Here is a 26,591-nt window from a genome sequence, read left to right on the forward strand (position 1 = left end):
GTTGAATAGAGTCAAGATGCATTGGTGTGCTGTATTCAGGAGACCCATCTCATGTGCAGACACACATAGGCTCAAAATAAACAAATAGAGGAAAATTTATCATGCAAATGGAAAGCCAAAAAAAAAAAAAAAAAAAAAAAAAAGCAGGGGTTGCAATCCTAGTCTCTGACAAAACAGACTTTAAACCAACAAAGGTAAAAAAAAGACAAAGAAGGGCATTACATAACGGTAAAGGGAACAATTCAACAAGAGGAACAAACTTCTCTAAATATATATGCACTCAATACAGGAGCACCCAGACTCATAACACAAGTTCTTAGGTACCTGCAAAGAGACTTAGACTCCCATACAACAATAGTGGGAGACTTAAATACCCCACTGTCAGTATTAGATAGATCAATGAGACAGAAAAATAACAAGGATATTCAGGACTTGAACTCAGCTCTGGCTCAAGTGGACTTAGTAGACATCTACAGAACACTCTACCCCAAATCAACAGAATATACATTCTTCTCAGTGCCACGTGGCACTTTTTCTAAAATTGATCACGTAATTGGAAGTAAAATACTCCTCAGCAAATGCAAAAAAACAGAAATCATAACAAACAGTCCCTCAGACCACAGTGCAATCAAATTAGAACTCAGGATCAAGAAACTCACTCAAAACCATACAATTATATGGAAATGGAACAACCTGTCCCTGAATGACTCCTGGGTAAATAATGAAATTAAGGCAGAAATCAAGAAGTTCTTTGAAACCAATGAGAACAAAGGGACAATGTACTGGAATCTCTGGGACACAGCTAAAGCATTGTTAAGGGGGTATTTATAGGACTAAATGCCCACATCAGAAAGCTTGAAAGATCTCAAATCACCCTAACATCACAATTAAAAGAGCTAGAGAGGCAAGAGCAAACTAATCGAAAAGCTAGCAGATGACAAGCAATAATTAAGATCAGAGAAGAATTGAAGGAGATAGAGACATGAAAACTCTACAAAATATCAATGAATTCAGGGGCTGTTTTTTTTTTTTTTTGAAAAAAATTAACAAAATAGATAGACCTCTAGCCAGACTAACAAAGAAGAAAAAAAGAGAAGAATCAAATAGACACAATAAAAAATGATAAAGGGGATGTTACCACTGATCTCACAGAAATACAAACTACCATCAGAGAATACTATAAATGCCTCTACACAAACAAACTAGAAAATCTAGAAGAAATGGATACGTTCCTGGACACATATACCCTCCTAAGACTAAACCAGGAAGAAGTTGAATCCCTGAATAGACCAACAACAAGTTCTGAAATTGAGGCAGTAATTAATAGACTACCAACCAAAAAAGCCCAGGACCAGACAAATTCACAGCTGAATTCTAACAGAAATACAAAGAGGAGTTGGTACTATTCCTTATAAAACTATTCCAAACAATTAAAAAGGAAAGACTTCTCCTTAGCTCACTTTGTGAAGCCAGCATCATCCTGATACCAAAACCAGGAACAGACACAACAAAAAAAGAAAACTTCAGGCCAATATCCCTGATGAACATCAATGCAAAAATTCTCAATAAAATGTTGGCAAACTGAATCCAGTAGCACATCAAAAAGCTTATCCACCACGATCAAGTTGGCTTCATCCCTGGGATGCAAGGCTGGTTCAACGTATGCAAACCAATAAATGTAATCCGTCACATAAACAGAACCAAAGACAAAAACCACGTGATGATCTCAATAGATGCAGAAAAGGCCTTTGCTAAAATTTAACATCCTTTCATGTTAAAAACTCTCAATGAACTAGGTATTAATGGAATATATCTCAAAATACTAAGAGCTATTTATGACACACCCACAGCCAATATCATATTGAATGGGCAAAAGCTGGAAGCATTCCCTTTGAAAACTGGTACAAGACAAGAATGCCCTCTCTCACCACTCTCGTTCAACATAGTATTGGAAGTTCTGGCCAGGGCAATCAGGCAAGAGAAAAAAATAAAGCGTATTAAAATAGGAAGAGAGGAAGTAAAATTGTTTCTATTTGCAGACAATATGATTTTATATTTAGAAAACCCCATCTCCTCAGCCCAAAAACTCCTTAAACTGATATGCAACTTCAGCAAAGTCTCAGAATACAAAATCGATGTACAAAAATCACAAGCATTCCTTTACACCAACAATAGACAAACGAGAGCTAAATGATGAGAATGAACTCCCATTCACAGTAGCTACAAAGAGAATAAAATACCTAGGAATACAGCCAACAAGGGATGTGAGGGACCTCTTCAAGGAGAACTACAAACCACTGCCCAAGGAAATAAGAGAGGATGTAAACAAATGGAAAAATATTCCATCCTCATGGGTAGGAAGAATCAACTCATGAAAATGGCCTTACTGCCTTAAAGTAATTTATAGATTCTATGCTATTCCCATCAAGCTACCATTGACAGTCTTCACAGAATTAGAATTAAAAAACTATTTTAATTTTCATGTGGAATGAAAGAAGACCCTATATAGCCAAGATAATCCTAAGAAAAAAGAACAATGCTGGAGGCATCATGCTACCTGATCTCAAACTATATTGCAAGGCTACAGTAACCAAAACAGCATGGTATGGGTAGAAAAACAGACATATAGACCAATGGAGCAGAACAGATACCTCAGAAATAAGGTCAGGAGTGGTGGCTCATGCCTGTAATCCCAGCATTTTGGGAGACTGAGGCGGGCAGATCACCTGAGGTCAGGAGTTCAAGACCAGCCTGACCAACATGGAGAAACCCCGTCTCTACTAAAAATACAAAATTAGCTGGGCATGGTGGTGCATGCCTGTAATCCCAGCTACTCAGGAGGCTGAGGCAGGCGAATCACTTGAACCTGGGAGGCAGATGCTGTGGTGAGCCAAGATCGTGCCATTGCACTCCAGCCTGGGCAACAAGAGCAAAAAACTCCATCAAAACAAAACAAAACAAAAAACAAGCAACCAAAATAACACCACACATCTACACAATCTTATCTTCAACAAACTTGACAAAAACAAGCAATGGAGAAAGGATCTCCTGTTCAGTAAATGGTACTGGAAAACTGGTTAGACATATGCAGAAAACAGGAACTTAATCCCTTCCTTACACCTTATACAAAAATTAACTCAAGATGGAATAAAGACTTAAATATAAACCCCCAAACCATAAAAACCCTAGAAGAAAACCTAGGCAATACCATTCAGGACATATGCATGGGCAAAGACTTCATGACAAAATGCCAAAAGCAATTGCAACAAAAGCCAAAATTGACAAATAGGATCTAATTAAACTAAAGAGCTTCTGCACAGCAAAAGAATTTACCATCAGAGTAAAAAGGCAACCTACAGAATGGGAGAAAATGTTTGCAATCCACCCATCTGACAAAGGTCCAATATGGAGAATTTACAAGGAACTTAAACAAATTTACAAGAAAAAAGAAAATCAAAAAGTGGGCAAAGGATATAGACACTTCTCAAAGGAAGACATGTATGCGACAAACAAACATAAGAAAAAAAGCTCTACATCACTGATCATCAGAGAAATGCAAATCAAAACTGCAATGAGACACCATCTCACACCAGTCAGAATGGCGATTATTAAAAAATCAGGAAACGATAGATGCTAGCAAGACTGTGGAGAAATAGGAACACTTTTACACTGTTGGTGGGAATGTAAATTAGTTCAACCACTGTGGAAGACAGTATGGCAATTCCTCAAGGATCTCGAACCAGAAATACCATTTGACCCAGCAATCTCATTAGTGAATATCTATCCAGTAATACACATAACCAAAGGAATATAAACCATTCTACTATAAAGACACATGCACACATATGTTTATTGCAGCACTATTTACAATAACAAAGATATGGAACCAACCCAAATGCCCATCAATGATAGACTGGATAAAGAAAAAGTGTCATATATACACCACAGAATACTATGCAGCCATAAAGAGGAATGAGATCATGTTCTTTGTAGGGACTTAGATGAAGCTGGAAGCCATCATCCTCAGCAAACTAACACAGGAACAGAAAACCAAACACCGCATGTTCTTACTCATAAATGGGAACTGGACTATGAGAACACATGGACGCAGAGAGGGGGAACAACACACACCAGGGCCTGTTGGGGGTGAGGGGTGTGTGGGGAGAACTTAGGAGGACAAGTCAATAGATGCAGCAAACAACCATGGCACCCGTGTACCTATGTAACAAACCTGCATGTTCTGCACATGTATCCCTTCCTTTTTTTTGGAAGAACTAAAAAATAAAAATAAAAATAAACTTACAATCATGGCAGAAGGCAAAGGGGAAACAAGCATGTCTCACCATGGTGAAGCAGAGAGAGAGAGAACAGGGAAGTGCTACACACTTTTAAACAATCAGATATTGTGAGAACTCACTCACTATCATGAGAACAGCAAGGGAGAAATCCGCCTCCATGATCCAATCACCTCACACCAGGTCTCTACTTCAACAGTGAGGATTACAATTCAACATGAGAATTGGATGGGGACACAGAGCCAAACCATATCACCCATCTTGTTTCAAACATGACTGATACTTGTGCCATAACATTTGTGGGCACTTTGGCACCACCACAACAAAGGCTAAGACCGTACCTCTCAGAATCCCCTTCCCTGTAAATGAAAAGAACACATAGGGGAGTTCAAAGAGGAAATGAAGTAAATATCAAGGTCTTATGGGTTCAAACAAGAAGGCTTTATCAGAGGCAACAGCTTTGCAGATCTCTCCACAGCCTCCTGCTTCACTCTTATGGGCTTTGAAGACCATGCCAAGAGCTCCACAAGCAGCCATGGCTGGTTTCATACACTTACTTGTGATCTCCAATGTCTTTAGCATCACCCCTCACCAGTGTTTCACACTGAGACATTTACTGTCAACATTGGCAGCAGCTCCCATTTCCTGCCTTGGGGCTTTAGAATCTCAAACAAGCTTTCTCTGCCTCAGCGTCATTGACACTTTGAACCACATAATTTGTGTTGGTGGAAGGGGAAAGCTGTGCTGTGCATTGTGGAGTGTTTAGTAGCATCCCAGGGTATTAACCATACTTACAATTTCTGTAAATTAATGCTTTTATGCCTACAAAATGGCCACCGGCTGCTCCCAAGTAAACCCTGGCTCATCTAAAAACATCTCGAGACTTCAGTCAGTCTTAAACTACAGGCTCTGACAGTCACAGTGAACCTGAACTTAGCCGGAGAGCCACCTTCAAACATAGTTAGCTAACCCTAAGCCTGCTGCCCTGCCTCACCTGCTCCTTTTCCAGGAAACCACAACAGAGAAGCCTCCCATGCTTCCTCTCAGCGGCTCTGCATTGCATGCTATGCTCTCCTCTAGGAATTGCTGAGTATAACAAAACTGTAAAACTCTTTCTGGTTCCTCTTTCTTAACCTGTCTCTGGCCTCACCAAACCTCACCCAAAGTAATATGGCTAAAGCATCTGGCCTCACCCCTTGGAAGCCGGTAGCAAACTTCTCCACCTCAGTCATGTTCATCAAAACTGTGTCCTGACCTTGCTGAATGTTCCATAGGGGACAAAATTGTCCCTGATGAGAACTTCTGGTCTAAAATATTCACTGTCAACTTCTAACCTTCAATAGCGGTTTTCCCAACATCCTTACCCTTGTCCCTCCAACAGTAGTTATAAGCACTTAATTCTGAATTAAACTTTTCATTTCTGACTTATACAGAATAGCTTCTGGTTTACCAGCCAAACCTGAGAGTATTACATAAATAATACATTGTTTTTTGCACATGAGTAATCCAAAATGTATTTAATTTGGTCACATAAAATATTTAGTTGAGAAAGTTAAGTATTCACATGGTTTATAATATGACATAACCTGTTTCTTTTCCACAATTTTTCAATATAATAGCATCCTTACTGTTAACAGAATATTAGTTTAATATTTGGAGATATCCATATTCTTCAGTCTATTGCATTTTGAAGAAAAATATGACTTATTTTGCAAGGTTATTTCTGGAGAGATAGCTACTGTCTTATATTTTTAGAATGTTTATGCAAGAGTTAGAATATAATTTACCAAAACGTTAAGTATAAAAAGGCCAACTAAAAATAAAAGTATTTGATGTGGTTGTGGTAGAGATTATTTTGTACTGTGGATACATATGCAGGACACATGAGAGATAAACTGGTATTTTCCCTTAATTGTCAATGTCCTAACTGGACTAGAGCAGAGAAGAAGTAAACAAAAAACTAAGGCTTTGATGCTTTCTAAACTGGATTAGTTCTATTTGACATTAGATCTTATTGACAAAACAAACAAACAAGCAAAAAGAGCCCCTTCTTTTATTTGTTTATTATAATTTCACCTTCAATGCAGCTTGATTAATCTTCCCTCAGATAATTGTTTTTAAATTTGACCTATTTATAGACCTGTGAGGCTTTATGGGCTTTGAAATTCTCCAATGAAGGGTATTATAGAGGCGCCAGGTAACTAGAGATACAATACAAATCTTGACTGAATGTTTCAAAGTATAGAATTTCGTGCTTTTCTTCTCCCATCTGTGCTCTAATCCTGCTTTTGAGAAACAAAGCATCAGGGGCACTTCACAGTGTGGTGCAGAAAATGTAAATAAAACTTTTTTAAAAAGTCTCTTCTTCAGTAAGTCAGTACCCACTGAAGTCATGCCAACCTGTGAATTACAGTTTGCTGAAGCTTTATAATGAGGATAAAATTGCAGGATACTATATCCCATGTGAAATGAAGAAATGTTTTTCCTTTTATATCATGTAAAACAGAACAAATACTCTGACCTAAACCAATCCACTTTGAAGTATTGTATGTTTCTCAGCCTGCAAGAGCTTCCATCCTTATTCATCAGTCTGTTGTACATGTCTTATAATACTCATACCATGGACCAGCAGTGCCAACTGCAGTTCTGGGGTTTGCTGCAGCTGACCCCAGAGCATATGCATTTTAAGCTTAACACAGAGAAACAATTGTAGCATGTTGAAATCCACATATATATTTTGACCCTGCATCCTATTAATATATTAGCTGCTAAAAGCATGTTGTAGTTCTTACAGACTCTGCTTGTATGAATGAAATAGAAACACCGTAAGATGAAATCTCTACTAATGGTATCATAAACAGTTTCTTGACCCTTAATAAATGAAATTTTAAAAACATCGATTACCTCTAGTCTAAAGATTATCCTCTATTCTTTGTCTTTCTGAAAAATACGCTTTATGATATATTCCCTATAAATCATTTCTTCCTGCTCTGTCAATTAGGCTTTCTCTTTTCTGTGTTTTTATTTATTCAAGAAATATTTACTACGTTTCTGCTGTTAACTAGCTCGGTTCCTGGGTTATATGGTTTGGCTCTGTATCCCCACCCAAATCTCAACTTGAATTGTAATAATCCCCACATGTTGTGGGAGGGACCTGGGGGAGGTCATTGAATCATGGAGGTGGATTCCCCCATGCTGTTCTTATGAGACTGAGTTCTCATGAGATCTGATGGTTTTATAAGCATCTGGCATTTCCCCTGCTGGCACTCATTCTCTCTGCTGCCGACCTGAGAAGAGGTGCCTTCCACCATGATTGTAAGTTTCCTGAGGCCTCCACAGCAATGCCGAACTGTGGGTCAATTAAACCTCTTTCCTTTAAAAATTACCCAGTCAGAGGTATTTCTTTATAGCAGTGTGAGAACAGACTAATACAGTAAATTGGTACTACTGCAGAGAGTGGGGTATTGCTATAAAGATCCTCAAAAATATAGAAGCAACTTTGGAACTGAGTAACAGAAAGAGGTTTGAACAGCTTGGAGGGCTCAGAAGAAGACAGGAAAATGTGGGAAAGTTTGGGACTTCCTATAGAGTTGGAGGGCTTAGAAGACAGGAAGATGTGGAAAAGTTTGAAACTTCCTAGAGACTTGTTGAATGCTTTTGACCAAAATGCTGACAGTGATATGTACAATGAAGTGGATCCAGGCTGAGGCAATCTCAGGTGGAGATGAGAAAATTCTTCCGAACTGGAGCAAAGGTGACTCTTACTATAGCAAAGAGACTGGTACTATTTTGCTCCTGACCTAGAGATCTGTGGAACTTTGAACTTGAGAGATATGATTTAGAGTATCTGGCAGAAGAAATTTCTAAGTGGCGAAGCATTCAAGAGAAAGAAGAGTATAAAAGTTTAGAAAATTTGCAGCCTGATGATGCAATAGAAAAGAAAACCCCATTTTCTGAGGAGAAATCCAAGCCCACTGTAGAAATTTGCATAAGTAATGAGGAACAGAATGTTAATCACCAAGACAATGGGAAAACTGTCTCCAGGGAATGTCAGAGACGTTCACAGCAGCCCCTCCCATCACAGGCCAGAAAACCTAGAAGAGAAAAATGGTTTTGTGGGCCAGGCCCAGGGTCCTGCTGCTCTGTGCAGCCTCAGGACCAACTTCCCTGAGTCCCAGCTGCTTCAGCTACAGCAGTGGCTAAAAGAGGTCAAGGTACAGCTTGGGCCGTTACTTCAGAGGGTACAACCTCCAAGCCTTGGCAGCTTGCATGTGGGTTAAGTTTGTGGGTGCACAGAAAACAAGAATTGAGGTTTGGGAAACTTTGCCTAGATTTTAGAGGATGTATGTAACTGCCTGGGTGTCCAGGCAGAAGTTTGCTGCAGGGTCAGAGCCCTCATGGAGAACCTCTGCTAGGACAGTGGAGAAGGGAAATGTCGGGTTGGAGCCCCCACAGAGAGTCCCCATGGGGTACTGCCTAGTGGAGCTGTGAGAAGAAGGCCACTGTCCTCCAGACCCCAGAATGGTAGATCCATTGACAGTTTGCACCACGCACCTGGAAAAGCCAAAGTCACTCAATGCCAGCACATGAAAGTAGCCAGGAGCGGGGGCTGTACCCTGCAAAACCACAGGGGCAAATTTGCCCAAGGCCATGGGAGTTCACCTCTTGCATGATCTAGATATGAGACATGGAGTCGAAAGAAATCATTTTGGAACTTTAGGTTTAATGACTACCCTATTGGATTTTGGACTTGCATGGGGCCTATAGCCCCTTTGTTTTGGCCAATTTCTCCCATTTGGAGTGGGTGTATTTAACCAATGCCTGTACTTCCATCGTATCTAGGAAGTAACTAACTTGCGTTTGATTTTACAGGCTCATAGATGGAAGGGACTTGCCTTGTCTCAGATGAGGCTTTGGACTTGGACTTTTGGGCTAACGCTGGAGTGAGTTAAGACTTTGGAGAACTGTTGGAAGGGCATGATTGTGTTTTGAAATGTGAGGACGTGAGATTTGGGAGGGCCAGGGGAGGAATGATTTGGTTTGGCTCTGCGTCCCCACCCAAATCTCACCTTGAATTGTAATAATCCTCACGTGTCATGAGAGGGACCTGGTTGGGAGGTAATTGAATCATAGGGGCAGATTCCCCCATGTTGTTCTCATGATAGTGAGTTCTCTTGAGATATGATGGTTTTATAAGCATCTGACATTTCCCATCCTGGCTCTCATTCTCTCTCTTGCTTCCCTGTGAAGAGGTGCCTTCCACCATGATTGTAAGTTTCCTGATGCCTCCCCAGTGATATGGAACTGTGAATCAGTTCAACCTCTGTCCTTCATAAATTTTTCAGTCTCAGGTTTTTCTTCACAGCAGTGTGAGAATGGACTAATACAGTAGGTTTAGTAAGAAAAAAAAGAGAAGACATAGTCCCTACCATAAAATGAGTTTACACACTAGTGTAGTTTATAAAGAGTTGGCAGGATAATATTTTGTTATATCAATGATAGTATTTTTCCCCCTTCATCTATATATTTTCCACAATCCAGATATTATCTGTTACCTTAATGAAATGATGTTACAGCAGAATCAGAGAAAATGATTTAAATGTCAAATATGTAGTCCTTGAGAAGAGTTAGGACATAGGTAACTTCAAAGATGTGAGAGAATTTCCCATTTCTCCCAAGCTAGATCAAGTTTCCTGGGAGGAAGCTAGGAGCAAGTAGAGACTGTGAATCTCTGAGAAAGTGGGCCTCATCCATGATAGTGAGGGCCTCACCTCTCACTTTTTTCTTTAGAAAAAAATGTGAGAAAAAGAGCCCCAATTGTTCTGACTTAAATAGAGCCCAGTGAGGAGGAAGAGGTTAACTTCACACACTGTGGTAGATAACGTGATGGATGCAGTGGAATATAGAATGATCTACCAGGACAGTTTCCCCAATTTCCCTCACCCCAATAACACACAAGAAGAACAACTAAAAAAAGGTACAAATAACAGTCTCAAGTAAAGATAAATAAACATTTATCAATTAGCCCAAGAGAAAGCAGGAAAGAGGGAAAAGAAGTAAAGAACAAAAGGAACAAATAGAAAACATCTAGCAAGTAGGCAGAGTTTAATCAAAACATATTTATGGCCATATTAAATGTTAATGATCTAAAGACATAAATTAAAAGAGATAAATTGTTAGATTGGATTTTTAAAAGCAAGACCTTAATACAGGCTTTTTATAGTTTACCTGCATTAAATATAAAATATAAAGAAGTTAAAATTACAGAAAAAGATAACTAAAAGAAAATGGAAGCAGCAACAATAATATTAAAATAACCTTCTTAACAAGGTAAGTCACTAGGTATAAAGAAGAATATTACATAATGAAAAAGCAGTCAATTCTCTAAGCATATTAAACATACTAAATGTTCATGCACTCCACTACAGAGTTTCCAAAAACATAATGCAATAATTTAAAGAATTATAAGGAGAAATTGGCATTGCCACAGTTCTAGTTGGACTTTCTGCATTCTTCTCTGAATCAGTAGAATAGCCAAATACAAATTCTGTTGCAAGGTAGATCACCTCAACAACACTATCGCCAACATAGAACTAGCTGACAATTATAGAACACTCCACCCAATATATCAGAATGAAAATTTGTTTAAAATGAGCATGCAAATTAATATTCAGAAGGCGAGACTACATTCTGGAACCTAATTAAAAGCAAACAAAGTATATTTTGAAATGAAACTAAATTAAACAAGAAATCAGATAACTGAAAATGTCCAAATATTTGGAAATAAAATAGCACACTTGAGTGAGGATTACCCTGATGCCAAAACCAGGCACAGACATTACAAGAAAAGAAAACTGCAGGCAAATATCCCTCAGGGATATTAATGCAAATTTTTTCAAAAAGTGCTAGCAAACAAATTCAGTAATATATTAAAAAATAATATATCATGTCCAAATGGGGATTATTTTAGGAACTCAGAGATTATTCACCATTCTAAAATCAGTTGATATAATTTACCATATACATACTAATTAAGACAAAATACACAATTATACAAAATATAATTCTCAATTCAGAAATAGTCTCTTACAAAATTCAACATCCCTTCATGATAAGCCCACTCAGAAAATGTGCATGTTTATACAGAATTATATATTGTTATAGTTTGGATGTTTGTCCTTTCCAAACCTCATGTTGAAATTGAACTTCAATATTGGAGGTGGGAGGTGGGGCCTAGTAGGAGGTAATTGGGCCATGGGGATGTTTTTCTTATGAATAACTTGGTACCATTCCTGCAGCAGGGAGTTCTCACTCTATTCTCCCAAGAGCTGGTTGTTAAAAAGAGCCTGGCACTTCCCCAATCTCTCTTGTTTTCTCGTTCACCAAGTGATAGCGGGACACACATCTCCCATTCACTTTCCACCCAGGCCGCACCAGAAGCCAAAGAGATGCTAGAGCTATGTTTCTTGTACAGCCTGCAGAAAAGTGAGGCAAATAAACCTATTTTCTTTCTAAATTATGCAGTCTCAGATATTCTTTTATAGTGACACAAATGGATTTAGACATATGTGTGTCTGTGTGGAGATATATATGTATATAATTACATTATACAGAATTATCAAAACTTAATTTAAAAAAACAATAAATTAATAGTAACAGATTTTAATAGGTACTTCCTCAAAGAAGTTATATGAATTTTTTAAAGTGTATTAGTTTTTAGGACAATACAAAAGTTTAAACCACTAAGAAATACTATTATGCACCTATGAGAATTACCAAAGTTTAAAAAAGAAAGTGTCAGTATCAAGTGCTCACTAGTATATAAAGCAACTGGAACTCTCATATATTGCTGAGATTATTGCAAAATGGCCCAGCTACTTTGGAAAACAGTTAGATAATTTATTATAAAGTTAAACATACACTAATTAAATAATCCAGTAATCTCATTCCTAAGTGTTTTCCCTGTAAATTGAAATCCTATTCCCCACACCAACTTCTATACTTGGATATTTGTAGCAATTTTATTCCTAGTATCTCAAAATTTAAAACAACTCAAATGTGTCTCAACTGGAAAATAAAGAACCTGTGGTATCTAAATAATTAAGTACTAGTTAACAATAAAAAAGAAAGAACCACTGGTATACACGGCACTATGGAAAAATATCTATGCATTTTGCTAAGTGAAAAAGTCCAGATGCAAGAGGCAACATACTATATGATTCCATACTATATGACAGTCAGAAAAAGGTGACGTTATAAGGGTAGAAATTATACAGTTGTTGCCAGGGACTGTGGGGGTTGGAGGGAGCAGGACGTGCGTAGTTTGACCATAAAGAAGTAGGAGAATCGGGGGTGATGGCACTTTTCTAAATATCTTCATTGTGGTGGTGGTGGTTACACAAATGTATATATTTGCCAAACTTTGAGGAAGTATACACTAAAAAAGGAGAACTTTACAGTGTTTAAATTACATCTTAATTTTTAAAATTAAAACTAAACTATTGAAACATAAAACTTATAAGAAGGGTAGCCAAATTAGTCTTGTCCCTGAAGAAGTATCCCAGTGCATAGATACTCTGCTCACTTGGTTTTTCTGCTGTTTACTAGACATTAAGCTTCCAGACAGTAGATATTTTGTTTCACTGGTTTCCATACCCCAGCATCCACTATAATGTCTGGCAAAAAGAAAGGTCTTAATAAAAGTTTGTCACGTGTACTAGTTAAATGAATTGGTTGAGAGTTTTAAAGCTCAGCCGATAGATCTGATTGAATGATTCTACATAATAAATATCAGAAAAAAATCAATAAGATACAGAACTTTTAGAAAAACACAAGATACGTGGATGAGAGAGGAGCCAAATTGAAGAGTCCCAAATGGCCCTTGATGAGAGGCTTATTACTTGCTTAGAACATCTATTTTAAGAAAATTCTGGATCTGTCACACAGGATTGATGTGATTAACAGTAAGAAAATTTAAATGGCAGCAACACAAGTTTAGACCTGGGAGTAATGAAATTGTATATCTTAACATAAATTATCCAGGTCCTAGGGGGTCCAAAAGAGTCTATCTTGTAGCTAGAAAGGAAATAATCACTCAAACACATTAAGGAGAAGCAGTTCTCCTGAGAAGGTGATAAGAAAGAGCTGAGAAAGCTCAAGCCGACCTGAAGCTTGATGAAGGGATCGTGAAAGGATTTTTATTTGAACCAGCTTAATGGCAATGGAGTCCTGTGAGTTTCTCACTGCCCCAGCTGTTCTCGTTCTTCATGGTGTGTTTGATGTACAGGGTTGTGCCTGGAGCCAAGAGCTTCAAGAACATGTGCAGTTTTCCAGCTTCATTTGCTGACAGAAATGAGAGAGCTGGGAGTCAATTGAGTCAGTGTGAAGCACATTATTAAGTGTCTCTCTGGAACCACAGATTGGGAGTTGGGAGGGGGATTCTGCTTGGTAGACATGTAGTAAACTATTTGTTGAAATAATAAATGGATGAATGAGCGAATCAATATGTGAATGAATAAATGAACAGGGCTAAATTTTTGTCATTTGGTGCTGAAAAATAGAAGCTAGGATATTAATGGTAAAGATGATTAACTTGTATGGAGCAGCATTTCAGAATTCAAACCTGCTCTTCACTAATCTCCATCATTTACACGTGGATTCACTGTGGGTATGATTCATTAGCTTCTCCTGTTTTTAGTTTCCAAAATTCTAGGTAGTTCTGTCCCTTGGGAACTCTTCTCTGACACTCTCATTCCCTGCATTTCTCTTTGTCATTCTCTCCTGTAAATATATTCTCCTCACACAGCCTTTCAGTAAGAAGACTCATACTTCTATGAGCCCATAGGCTGGTCTTGCATTTTATTTTTATAAACCAAAAAAAAAAAAAAAAAAAGAAAAAAAATACTTTTGGGGGGATTAACTAGAGATTATATCCACTGTTTACATGTAACACTTTCCTTCTTACAGCTTTAAAATAGAAAGCAAAATGTCTCCTTTGTACTAATTCACCAACTTAGAGTTTCCACTTCGTTTATCAAGAAGACAATAATGGATTATAACAGAACAGATGTATTTGGAAATACTGACCAAAAGAGTTTCATATACCTCCTTATCAGAGTTTTGCCTTTATTACTTTAGCATTAAAACACAAATCATGAACTGAAATAAAGGCAATGCCTGCTTGAAACAAGCAATAGAAATACATGCCAGGCTACATGAACTCACTTTGAAATCATCTAAAACTACATTAGGTTACAACTTCCCAAAATAGTGTTTGTGGTATCCATTATTGAAAAATAAGAGTCTAGAAATGTGATGACTAGGATAGTAGTGAATTGATGAATTTTAATTTTGTGATTTTCTAGTTGTACTAATTTCATAAAGATGGTGCAGACAGAGTCCTGTAATACAATTTAAGAAATTTGGTAGTATCTCATTCACTTAATGATGCATCATAGAAGACTCACAATCCTTCTGTTCAATTTCCTTCCACTGGAAAGCAGATGATGATAAGCTTTGTAAAATACTTACTTTACAGAGCTATCAAAAAGATTTAATTAAAAATGAGCAAAAAAATGAACTTATTGAAGTGTCACACAGAAGAGGGAATTATGCATACTACTTAGGAGACTTGATCTTCAAATATCTTAAGTTCTGATTAGATGTTAGTCAATTGACTCAGTTGACATTTTTAAATATGGGTTACATTATATTGGCATTTTTAACTTTAAGCTTTGTGCATATTTTTTATGTTCAGGTTTTCATAACAACTTACAGAAGTAAATAGCACGGTTTTTTTTTTTTTTAAAAAGTGAGGTTCACAGACTAAAAGGTGTTAAATCAAGTTTAGCCTAAAGCTGCTTCCTTACATATTTTAAGTTTGGCTTAAAGCTTTCTCTGTATATTGTGAACTATAACAAGTGGAGGTGCAAACAGAACATAGCCTACACTTGTGCCAATCACTGAGTTTTGGCCAATCAAATGTAGCCAGTTGTTTGAACTGTGTTCAAATAAGGCAAATGCTAATCTGTAACCAATCCAGCTGTTTCTGTACCTCACTTCCATTTTCTATATGTTACTTTCCTTTTTCTGTCTGTAAATCTTCTTCTACCATGTGGCTGCACTGGGGTCGCAGAGCCTACTCTGGCTCAGGAGGCTACCAGATTTGAGAATCGTTCATCACTCAATTAACCTCCTTTAAATTTAATTTGACTGAAGTTTTTCATTTAATAAAGAAATTGCTCATATCACACAACCTGTACATGGTAGGTAGAGGGTGGGATTTGAATCCAGGAAATTTTTACTGTAGGCCCTGTTCTTCTAACCAATTGAAACTGTTTCCTCCAAGTGTATCCACCTTGGAAAGTAGTGAATGGATAGACTTATCAGTATAATCTGAGAAACTACTCCAGTTTTAACATTTATGGGCTTTCATGTGGTATTTTTGCTCCTAAAAAGTGGCATGGTGATTAGTGCTTAGAGTGGAGCAGTAATTCACTTTACAAATAAGTGCATGTAAGACTATCCTTAGATCCATTTTTTTTTTTTTCTGGCAATAGTATGCTTCTATGGTTAGAGTTGTGTTGATTAAGAATTAAATATGGAAAATTTTCATTCTTTTTGGATTTGTACAGGGCAGGAAATTATATTATTTTCTGTAGAGTTTTCCCTCCCTTCACTTTTGATCTATTTTTTTCTGAAAACCTGGGAATTTTCAAGAAATAGCTCATTACTACTCACCTCCAACAGTGGAAGAGCCAGGCCAACTCTTTCTTTAAAAAGTCACCTATAAACTTGTGAAGAATTTTATTTAATAGGGTTTTGAAAATTTTGGGTATTCCATTTCCCTGAGAGGAAGCATTTCTGAATCTAAGACTAATTAAAACAAACTGAAACCACTATGATTTCTAAAGAGTGATACAGATGACTTCCTGTTAAGTCTTATTCAAAAAATGGCTGAGTGTAGTTTACACTATTTTTAATTCATATATTAGGCAAAAGCTAAGACTTATTAGTTTTAGCTTCTTATTTTGCTAAATATGGACAGCACAATGGAGAAAAGATTTAGAGAAAATGTAACATTACTGTGAGATTCCTTGTCAGTGAAAGACGTTTACTGTGTTCATAATGCTGAGGACCCCAATTTTGTCACTTCTTCTAGCCTTCTTATACAGCCCCCAGATTTTCAGGTCTGGCTATTATGACAATGATCACCTCTTGTTTCTAACATTGCAACATTTTGACAGTTTTTTTTTTTTTATTTCATGGTGTCTTTTCATGCCTAGAAAAAATTAGGCGTGTTCTAGCATTAGAATGGAGTTTACATTTTAAAAAGGGTCTTCTAAAAACTCAGCAGTACGGTATGTCAAAAAGGCACAAAAGACAACAGAAAGGGCTCCCAATGGCCAAAGCTGAAATAGTTTAAGCAACAAAATGAAGAAAGTAGTATTGGATGATAATGCAAGGTATAAAATAAATACCTATTTGTTCACACTGCTATAAACAAATGACTGAATAAATTAATAAGTGAGGGGGAAAAGAGGCAAATCTCCTGTGCAAAATTCCAAATAAACTATCTAGATACTTCACCTTTAAGGAGGGAAGGCAAAACTTCCACTCTTTAAACATGGTCTGCATGTAGTGACTTTCATTTAAAGAGAAGATTGAAGGGTGTGGGGTAGGAATAGACTAACCTTACAATCCACAAGCTTGACAAACACTACTTAAGCCAAAAGTAATGATCAAGATTAATATTAGAAGCCATAAATATATTGATAGTATGTACCCTTGATTTGAAATGATGAAAATGGCAGTTTACCTCTGTGGTCTTCCTTCCAAAATCCATAATCCCAATATCACCCTGGGAAAAACACTGGGCAAATTCCAATAGAAGAGAATCCTAAAATATACCTGACCAGTGTTCCTCCAAACTATTAAGGCCATTAAATAAAAGAAAAATCTGAGAAACTATTACAGTCAAAACACATCTTAAGGAGACATGATAACTAAATATAATGTGGTTTCATAGATGGGATCCTCCAACTGAAAAAGACATTAGGTAAAAACTAAGGAAATCAAAATAGAGTACAAAATTTAGTTAACAATGATGTATCAATATCTGTTAATTAATTGTAACAAATGTATCATACTAATGTGAAAGTTTAATAACAGATGGAGCTGTGTATATGGAACTTTCATACTATTTTCCCAATTGTTATTGAAATCTAAAACTATTCTAAAAATAAAACCTAATAATTAAAAAAATGGGTCATCCAACTGTGTTTAGCAGAGTGAAACCAACAAAATAACCTCTGGGGAAGGTTGAGGTCTGAGTACTCCATGGTGAAGTAAAACCGTAATTAGGTGACAAACTACTTGAAAATCATATTGTCTCCTAGTTACAGAATGACTTTTAAAAAATCTTTTTGAATGTATGTTTTATTTGTTACAAGATCATAACATAATGACATTAAAGGTTATTTTAAATGGAATAGATTAAATATCCCTCCTTAATACTTTTCCTGATATTGCTTTTCCCTATTTGTTTCAGTCTCTTTACATGCATATATTCACAAGGTTATCTTATGTTTAGAAATGTTTGGCTAGTTCATTTACATTATGCATTTCTATGTTGTTATTTGTCCCTTATAATTATAAATTGACTTGATAAAATCATTCTGGTTCACATAAAAACCAAATTGTTTTTGAAAACTTAACAGAAATAAAATGAACTGAAAGTATTATTCACAAGTGAATTTTCTTTTATATGACTTTTGAAAATAAGGATGACTTGAGTTCCTAGAATATTTTTTGTTTTATTTTTCACTTGAGTTAAACTACATTATTGTATAAAGAACTAAGACTTAAAAAAAATTCAGAAGCACTAATAGTTTTATTTTATTCACTATATACATAGAAATATTTTTAGTGAACAAATGAAATGAATAAAACAGACAAAATATTAAACCAAACCAAAAATACATCCTCAAATCTCTGCTTTTTTTATCATTGGAAATCTATTAACATTTTCTGATTTCAAAGATGCAGCCTTGTGTACATATTTTAGTTGTGATTTCATGTTATATTTCAATTATTAATCTGCTTTCATTGGTTTTACTATTCTATTTATATACCAAAAATCAAAACATCTTTATCAAGATACACGATGTATGTTTATTTCAATATACAAACCAAATTGTCTTGCAGATCTTCATTGCAAGGCATAGTTTAAAATGTGGCTTTCATCTACAACCATCTGATTTTTGACAAACCTGACAAAAGCAAGCAATTGGGAAAGGATACCCTATTTAACAAATGGTGCTGGGAGAACTGGCTAGCCATATGCAGAAAATTGAAACTGGACCCCTTCCTCACACCATATACAAAAATTAACTCAAGGTGGATTAAAGACTTAAATGTAAAACCTAAAATTATAAAAACACTAGAAGAAAACCTAGGCAATACCATTCAGGACATAGGCATGGGCAAAGATTTTATGATGAAATTGCCAAAAGTAATTGCAACACAAGCAAAAATTGGCAAATGGGATCTAATTAAACTAAAGAGCTTCTGCACAGCAAAAGAAACTATCATCAGATCAGAACAGACAACCTACAGAATGGGAGAAAATTTTTGCAATCTATCCATCTGAAAAAGGTATAATATCCAGAATCTATAAGTAACTTATACAAATTTACAAGAAAAAACAAAAAAAATTAAAAAGTGGGCAAAGGACATAAACAGAAAAAAGACATACATGCAAAAAGAGACATACATGCAGCCAGCAAACATGAAAAAAAGCTCAACATCACTGCTCATTAGAGAAATGCAAATTAAAACCACAGTGAGATACCATCTCATGCCAGTCAGAATGGCGATTACTAAAATGTCAAGAAGCAACAGATGCTGGCAAGGTTGCAGAGAAATGGGAACGCTTTTACACTATTGATGTGAATGTAAATTAATTCAACCATAGTGAAAGGCAGTGTGGCGATTCCTCAAAGATTTATAACCAGAAATGCCATTTGACCCAGCAATCCCATTACTGGGTGTATACCCAAAGGAATATAAATCATTCTATTATAAAGATACATGCACATGTATGTTCATTGCAGCACTATTCACAATAGAAAGACAAGGAATCAACCCAAATGCCCATCAATAATAGACTGGGTAAAGAAAATGTGGTACATATACACCATGGAATACTATGCAGCCATAAAAAGAAATGAGATCATGTCCTTTGCAGGGACATGGGTGAAGTTGGAAGCCATTATCTTCACCAAACTAACACAGGAACAGAAAACCAAACACTGCGCATGTTCTCGATTATAAGTGGGAGCTGAACAATGAGAACACATGGACACAGGGAGGGGAATAACATACACTGGGGCCTGTCAGGGGAGAGTAGGGGTGGTGAGAGCATTAGGGAAAAAAGCTAATGCATGCTGGGCTTAATACCTAGGTGATGGGTTGATAGGTGCAGCAAAACACCATGACACATGTTTACCTGTGTAACCTATCTGCACATCCTGCATATGTACTCTGGAACTTAAAAAAAATCAAGAAATTTTTTAAAATGTGGCTTTTAAATCATCTAATATTGAATACTTTTAGAATATACGAAGAAGAATGTATGACTCTTGAAACTTTTGTAACATATTGTTAAAGCAAACTAAATATGGCCTGAAAAGGACTCTGTTCTTCTATATTTGAGTCCTTGTGGATGGACTGTAACCTAGCCTAATAGTCAGACAAAATTGAAAACTTAACTTAGTAGTATGCACGTGTAACAATAGCTGAGTGCTGGCCAATCCCAGTGGCCCTACTTCAACCACTCATAGACTACTGAATATTCAAACTATGTTCAAATAAAGCAAACACTGAATTGTAACCAGTCTCACTGCTTCTGTACCTCACTTCCGATTCCTGTACATCACATTACCTTTCTTGTCTATAAATTTATTCTGACCATGAGGCACTCCTGGAGGCTCTGTGAATCTGCTATGATTCTGGGGCTGCCCAATTTTTAAATCATTCATTGCTCAATTAAACTCCTTTAAATTTAATTTGGCTGAAGTTTTTCTTTTATCAATATCATAAAATTCTATGCTGCTATTAGCCAAAGATATTTTCATATAATCCTGTAATTTTGCAGAATTCACAAAAAATAATAATATCATTATACTATTGTGCATCAGGCTCTCTGATAAGAGTTTTTTAAAAATTATATTATCCTTTTAAACCATACAACAACCTTGTAACATCAGTACTATATTGATAACATCATTTTACAAATGAGAAAACTTATGCAAGGAGGGGCTAAGTATTTTGCCCAGGTAGTAATTACAAGAGAAGTGATTTTATAACAGGTTATGGAACTTCAGAGCTTACAATTAACCACTTCATCAAATTCAAAATTTTAAATAAAATAGATAATTCTTTTAAATTAAAAAAACTTATAAAGAGGCCCTGGACATGTCTGAACCTTTAGAATTACACAGATTACAGCCAAAGAGTTTTTGTCTTTTCGATTACTAATAAAAGGAGGTTTAGTAATGCAGTGCTAAATAAGGTCTCTCTGCTATTCAATCTTATAGCACATAGTGTTTTCCCTAATCACACTTTTCACTTTTTAAATTCTATTTTTATTGTTTAAGTTCCAGTCTTCCCCGTTGCTCCGAAAGTACCATCAAGAGAGAGACCATGTGTGTTTTGCTCACTTTTGTATTCTTAGAATCTAGCAAAGTGCCTGGCTAGAATGAGCCATCTTATTTGTTAGGATACCTTCTGCTCCCAATGACACACTAGCCTACTAACAATTCTGAGATGATGTGGACATGTAATTATTTTATGTAATAGGAAAGTTGGAGTTATACAGGTTTGGAAGGGGGTTCAGTTGCTCAGAGATGCTAGGACACTGGCTGAGCATCTTGGTGTGTGCTATTTAGCCATTGCTGCGTTAAAAAGAACTCAAGATTTAGTGGCTTAATATCAGGTTTCTGCAAAAGTAATTGTGGTTTTTGCAATTACTTTTAGCTGCAAAACCAGTTACTTTTGCACCAACCTGATACTATAAGCATGTGTTATATATAAGTTTGTGGATCAGCCGAGTAGCTCTTCTACTCTTCTCAGCTGGATTCAATCTTGAATCTGCAGTCAGCTGGTGGATTGGCTGGGGGTGAACTTGTCCAGGATGAACTCTGCTGAGGAGACTTGTTGCAAGCTCTTTTCTCTGTAACCTGTGGTATCTCATCCTCCCACAAGCCAGCTTGGACTTTTTCACATGGTGGTGGCCGACATACAGAAGAGAAAAAAAGAAGCACATATGGTTCCTAATACCTACACTTAGAATGGGTCCATTATCACTTCTTTCATATTCTATAAATCAAAGCAAGTCATAAGAAATAAGGCTTATATACACTCATTATATTCAGAGATATTCTAGTGTGAAAGAAAAATAAATCTTGGAGCCCCAAAATCACTAAACTAAAGGGAAAAGTCAAGTCAGGAACTGCTTAGGTGAAACCTGCCTCCCATTCTATTCAAAGTCATTCCTCTGTTCACTGAAATAAATATATATCTGAATGTCTCCTTTGGAAAAGCTAATCAGAAATGAGAAGATCAGGAATTCCCCCTGGACATGTAAAGTTGACATGTGGATATGTCAAATAAGCAATTGGATATGAGTTTGAAATACAAAATAGCAGTCTGAACCTGAGATGTGTATTCTGGAGTCATTAGCTTATAGATGGCATTAAAAGTCATTATCAAAGGAGTAATGTAGATAGAGAAGAAAAGAGGACCAAGGATGGAGCCTTAGCATGATGCAACATCACACATTAGGTACAAGAGGAGTCAACAGAGGAGACTGAGGGCAGGCAGCCAGTAAGGTAGAAGGTAAACAAAGGGCGTGTGGAGTCACAGAAGCCAAGGGAACTAAGTATGAAAAGGAGGGGTGAGTTTGAGTCCTTGATGTGGTCACTGCCCATCTATCCCATCTACTGTGTGGCTTGATTGAGTTGACAACTTAAGTAATTAAATCACAACTCTGGCTCTTACTGCTCTTGGGGTCAGTTAAAGCATTCAGGTTTTGCTTTTTATTTTTTTTTAATTTATACAACTCTATAGTCTACTTCATTCAATTCTACATTTTTATTAAATTTAAAGATAGAACTTATACAAATTTTATATGTAATTTCTTTGAGTTTCTTTTTTTACAATTTCAACTTTCCAAAATCAGTGTCTTATAATTGATGTGTCTGTGATATAATAATGCTTTCGATTTTCCAGCAAACACTATTTTCAAATCGGTGGTGAACCTTAAACTAAGGTTAAAGCATAGGTTAAGGTTAGGCTAAAGAATTAATGGCATATTTGAAGCAAAAAATCTTGAGGATTATCTCTGGGACAATAATAGTAGCTAATATTTATCAATCCTTAGGCACTATACTTAGTGTTTATTAGATGTATTAGCTCATCTAATTCTAAACAAAACTTTATGAAGTAGATCATGTGATGACTCCAGTTTTACATATAAGAAATTGAAGCTTAGAAAAGTTAAGTCATATACCCAAGATTATACAATTAATAAGTACGAAAGCCTAAAATTGAGCCAGGTCTTCCTAACGAGTCTATATTCTTAGCCTTCATGCTATCTAAGCCATTTAAGTGACTAAAATCCTTACAGAGACATTTGTAATTATAAATAATTAGAAAAACTTAATGTGTACTTTCTGCTATCAAATTTCCAGTTGATTGTGAATATGTCTTAAGATTATATTACCAATTTCCCTTAAAACTACCTGGAACTGAACAGAAGCATCTTATTCCCCTTTACCCTTCAACATGCTTTCACCTATCTTCTTCAGTTGAATACTAATTATAAAATGTAGGATTTAATTTATGTATTTCTAATAATTTGATTTTGTATATACCTACATACATATGTACATATATACATGCATGTAGAGAGAGAACTTTCATATTCTAATTTTTCCCAATAGTTTTTTGAGGCTAATTCCCACGTCAGTACAGCCTACATTTATTGTGTACCTGTATGTTTTAATAATTTCTACTTAATTGCAATAATTAATATAATTCTGAGGCATAATATAAGTCATATCCTTTAGGTGTAATGCATTTCCTATTTAGTGCAGTGAATTTTGTTATAATCATAAAGAGTTATTTTGACTTTTTATTACTACTACACTGTATGCTGCAATTGGTTTGTTCCCTTAGTTGAAGGCAATAGTTTGTGGTTGTGGGGTACACACTAGACAGAATAATAATATTTTCTGAGAATACTTGGCTAATACAGCTTTAGGCAGTCAATCCAAAAGCAATTATAGTATAACTCAAATTCTAATTTAAAAGCAGAAAATGTCCTATGTTTACATTTTTATTACCTTGAATTTGCCTTGTAATTATAGTTACCAGTTGTAATACTTACAGTAATTTAAAAGTAATGTGGCTTTTATGCCCTCTAGCTCAAGTCCTCTACATCATTTAATGGAAATATTGCAAGCTGAGGCATACAGAGGGAAAAGAGGATATTTATAGTGAAGTTTTTCTCTTCATCTAGATTTTTAGTTATGGCATTATAAATGGCATTTTGGGAATAACCTCAATCAGTTGCTAAGGATAAGGATGCAAAACTTACTGGTTATTTAACTACATCAAGTCCTTTCATCTGGAAATACAGATGAAAACTGTAGGAGTAGATTATTCAACAGTAAATCCTTCCAGATTTATTTAGAAATAGTCCAGTAACAACCACCAAAACTTGTTTCACTTTTTTGCTTCAATATTTGATTAAATTCTTTTCAAATATTAGAATATTTTTACATAAAATATTGTTAAATTGACATCTTTATATCCTAAGGAAGCTACATATAAGTGAGCTATGTTGAGATTTTACTGAGTAGATCAAAGTCAATTTAAAATTTACAAAGAGTAATCTTAGGACCCATGTCTGGCAGATTTTATTTATCAAAGTAGCCTATTTATTTCAACCTGTATCAGGTTAAGATTAAATTCAGGTTGAAAGGACAGAAAGCTCAAATTAGCAGTGGCTTAAATAAGATAAATGTTCATTTCTGGATATGAGCAGTCCTGGCCCATAAGGACCTAAGGCACTTTATATCTTCCTATTCTTCCTGTTTTCAATGCATGGCTTCTCTTCTATGGTCCAAAACAGCTGTTCAAGCACAGCAATCACATCTCATTTCAGTGGACAGAATAGAAGAAGAGACAAAGAAAGGCATGCCTCTTTCATTCAAGGGCACTTCCCAGAAGTTGCATATAACCTCTGCTTACCTTCTATTACCAAAAAATTGTCACATGTTGATATTTAACTACAGATGAGGGTGAAAAATGTATTACTTGTCCCAGGCAACCATGTAGTCAGCTAAAAATCAGGTACACTGTAACCATGTAAGAAGAGAACAGCTATTAGTGACAACCAGCAATATCAGCCATATTACTTCTTGTTTAAATCTGTTGCTTGTCTATGGTAAACTATTCCTCCTCCATCTCAATGGTAATTCATTTATTTAGAAGTAAATGTTAATCCCTTGACATTTATCCTTTCTAAAATAGGTCCAGTTGATGAAATGGTGATAATTTTTTTCCTTACAGTAACTATATTGAGTTTATCTATAAACAGTGCTGTCACATAACTGCAATGTTGCAGAGTGTGAAAATGTGTCCCTGAGTAATGATCGTTTGTCTAGGTAAATGAGTGGGCACAGGCTTCCACCATGTTCTGTTGATGTTTTGCTTATGATTAGTTATGTCTGCTTAAATAACCAGTGATCTTACATTTTATTATACATGCTATCAAATTGCATAATAGGGAATCAAAATTAAGAAACAAAATAATTTTCAAAGCTTTCTTTTTTTTTTTATTTTAAAAATTATTTTTAATTATGGTAAAATACACATTACACCAAATTTACCATCTTAGCTATTTTTAAGTGTTCAGTAAGTGATGTTAAATATATTCTCATTAGCACGCAACCAAACTACAGAACGTTTTTATTTTGCGAAACTGAAATTTTATACCCACTAAACAAGACTTTCCCATTTCACCTTTTTTTTTTTTTTTTTTTTAATTTATGAAGTATTTATTGATCATTCTTGGGTGTTTCTCGGAGAGGGGGATATGGGAGGGTCATAGGATAATAGTGGAGAGAAGGTCAGCAGATAAACACATGAACAAAGGTCTCTGGTTTTCCTAGGCAGAGGACCCTGCAGCCTTCTGCAGTGTTTGTGCCCCTGGGTACTTGAGATTAGGGAGTGGTGATGACTCTTAAAGAGCATGCTGCCTTCAAGCATCTGTTTAACAAAGCACATCTTGCACCGCCCTTAATCCATTTAACCCTGAGTTGACACAGCACAGGTTTCAGAGAGCACGGGGCTGGGGGCAAGGCCATAGATCAATAGCATCCCAAGGCAGAAGAATTTCTCCTAGTCAGAACAAAATGGAGTCTCCTATGGCCACCTCTTTCTACACAGACACAGCAACAATCTGCTCTCTCCTTCCTTTCCCCACACTTCCCCCCCTTCTTTTCAACAAAACCGCCATCGTCCTCATGGCCTGCTCCTGATGGTCGCTGTGTCTTCAGAGCTGTTGGGTACACCTCCCAGACAGGGTGGCCGGGCAGAGGCACTCCTCACTTCCCAGAGGGGGCGGCTGGGCAGAGGCGCTCCTCACTTCCCAGACTGGGCGGCCGGGCAGAGGCACTCCTCACCTCCCAGACGGGGTGGCCGGGCAGAGGCGCTCCTCACTTCCCAGATGGTGTGGCAGCTGGGCAGAGGCGCTCCTCACCTCCCAGATGGGGTAGCCGGGCAGAGGCGCTCCTCACTTCCTCCCAGATGGGGTGGTGGCCAGGCAGAGGCACTCCTCACTTCCCAGATGGGGTGGCCGGGCAGAGGCGCTCCTCACTTCCCAGACAGGGCGGCTGGGCAGAGGTGCTCCTCACTTCCTCCTAGACGGGGTGGCGGCCGGGCAGAGGCCCTCCTCACCTCCCAGACGGGGTGGCCAGGCAGAGGCGCTCCTCACTTCCCATACGGGGTGGCGGCCGGGCAGAGGCGCTCCTCACCTCCCGACGGGGCGGCCGGGCAGAGGTGCTCCTCATCTCCCAGACGGGGCAGCCGGGCAGAGGCGCTCCTCACTTCCTCCCAGACGGGGTGGTGGCCAGGCAGAGGCACTCCTCACTTCCCAGACGGGGTGGCAAAGCTTTCTAATAGAAGTGTTCATATGATTATCTAACACTTGGGAAATTCACTCTTCCT

Source organism: Pongo abelii, chromosome 3, assembly GCF_028885655.2.
Source record: "Pongo abelii isolate AG06213 chromosome 3, NHGRI_mPonAbe1-v2.0_pri, whole genome shotgun sequence".
NCBI classification, from domain to species: domain Eukaryota; kingdom Metazoa; phylum Chordata; class Mammalia; order Primates; family Hominidae; genus Pongo; species Pongo abelii.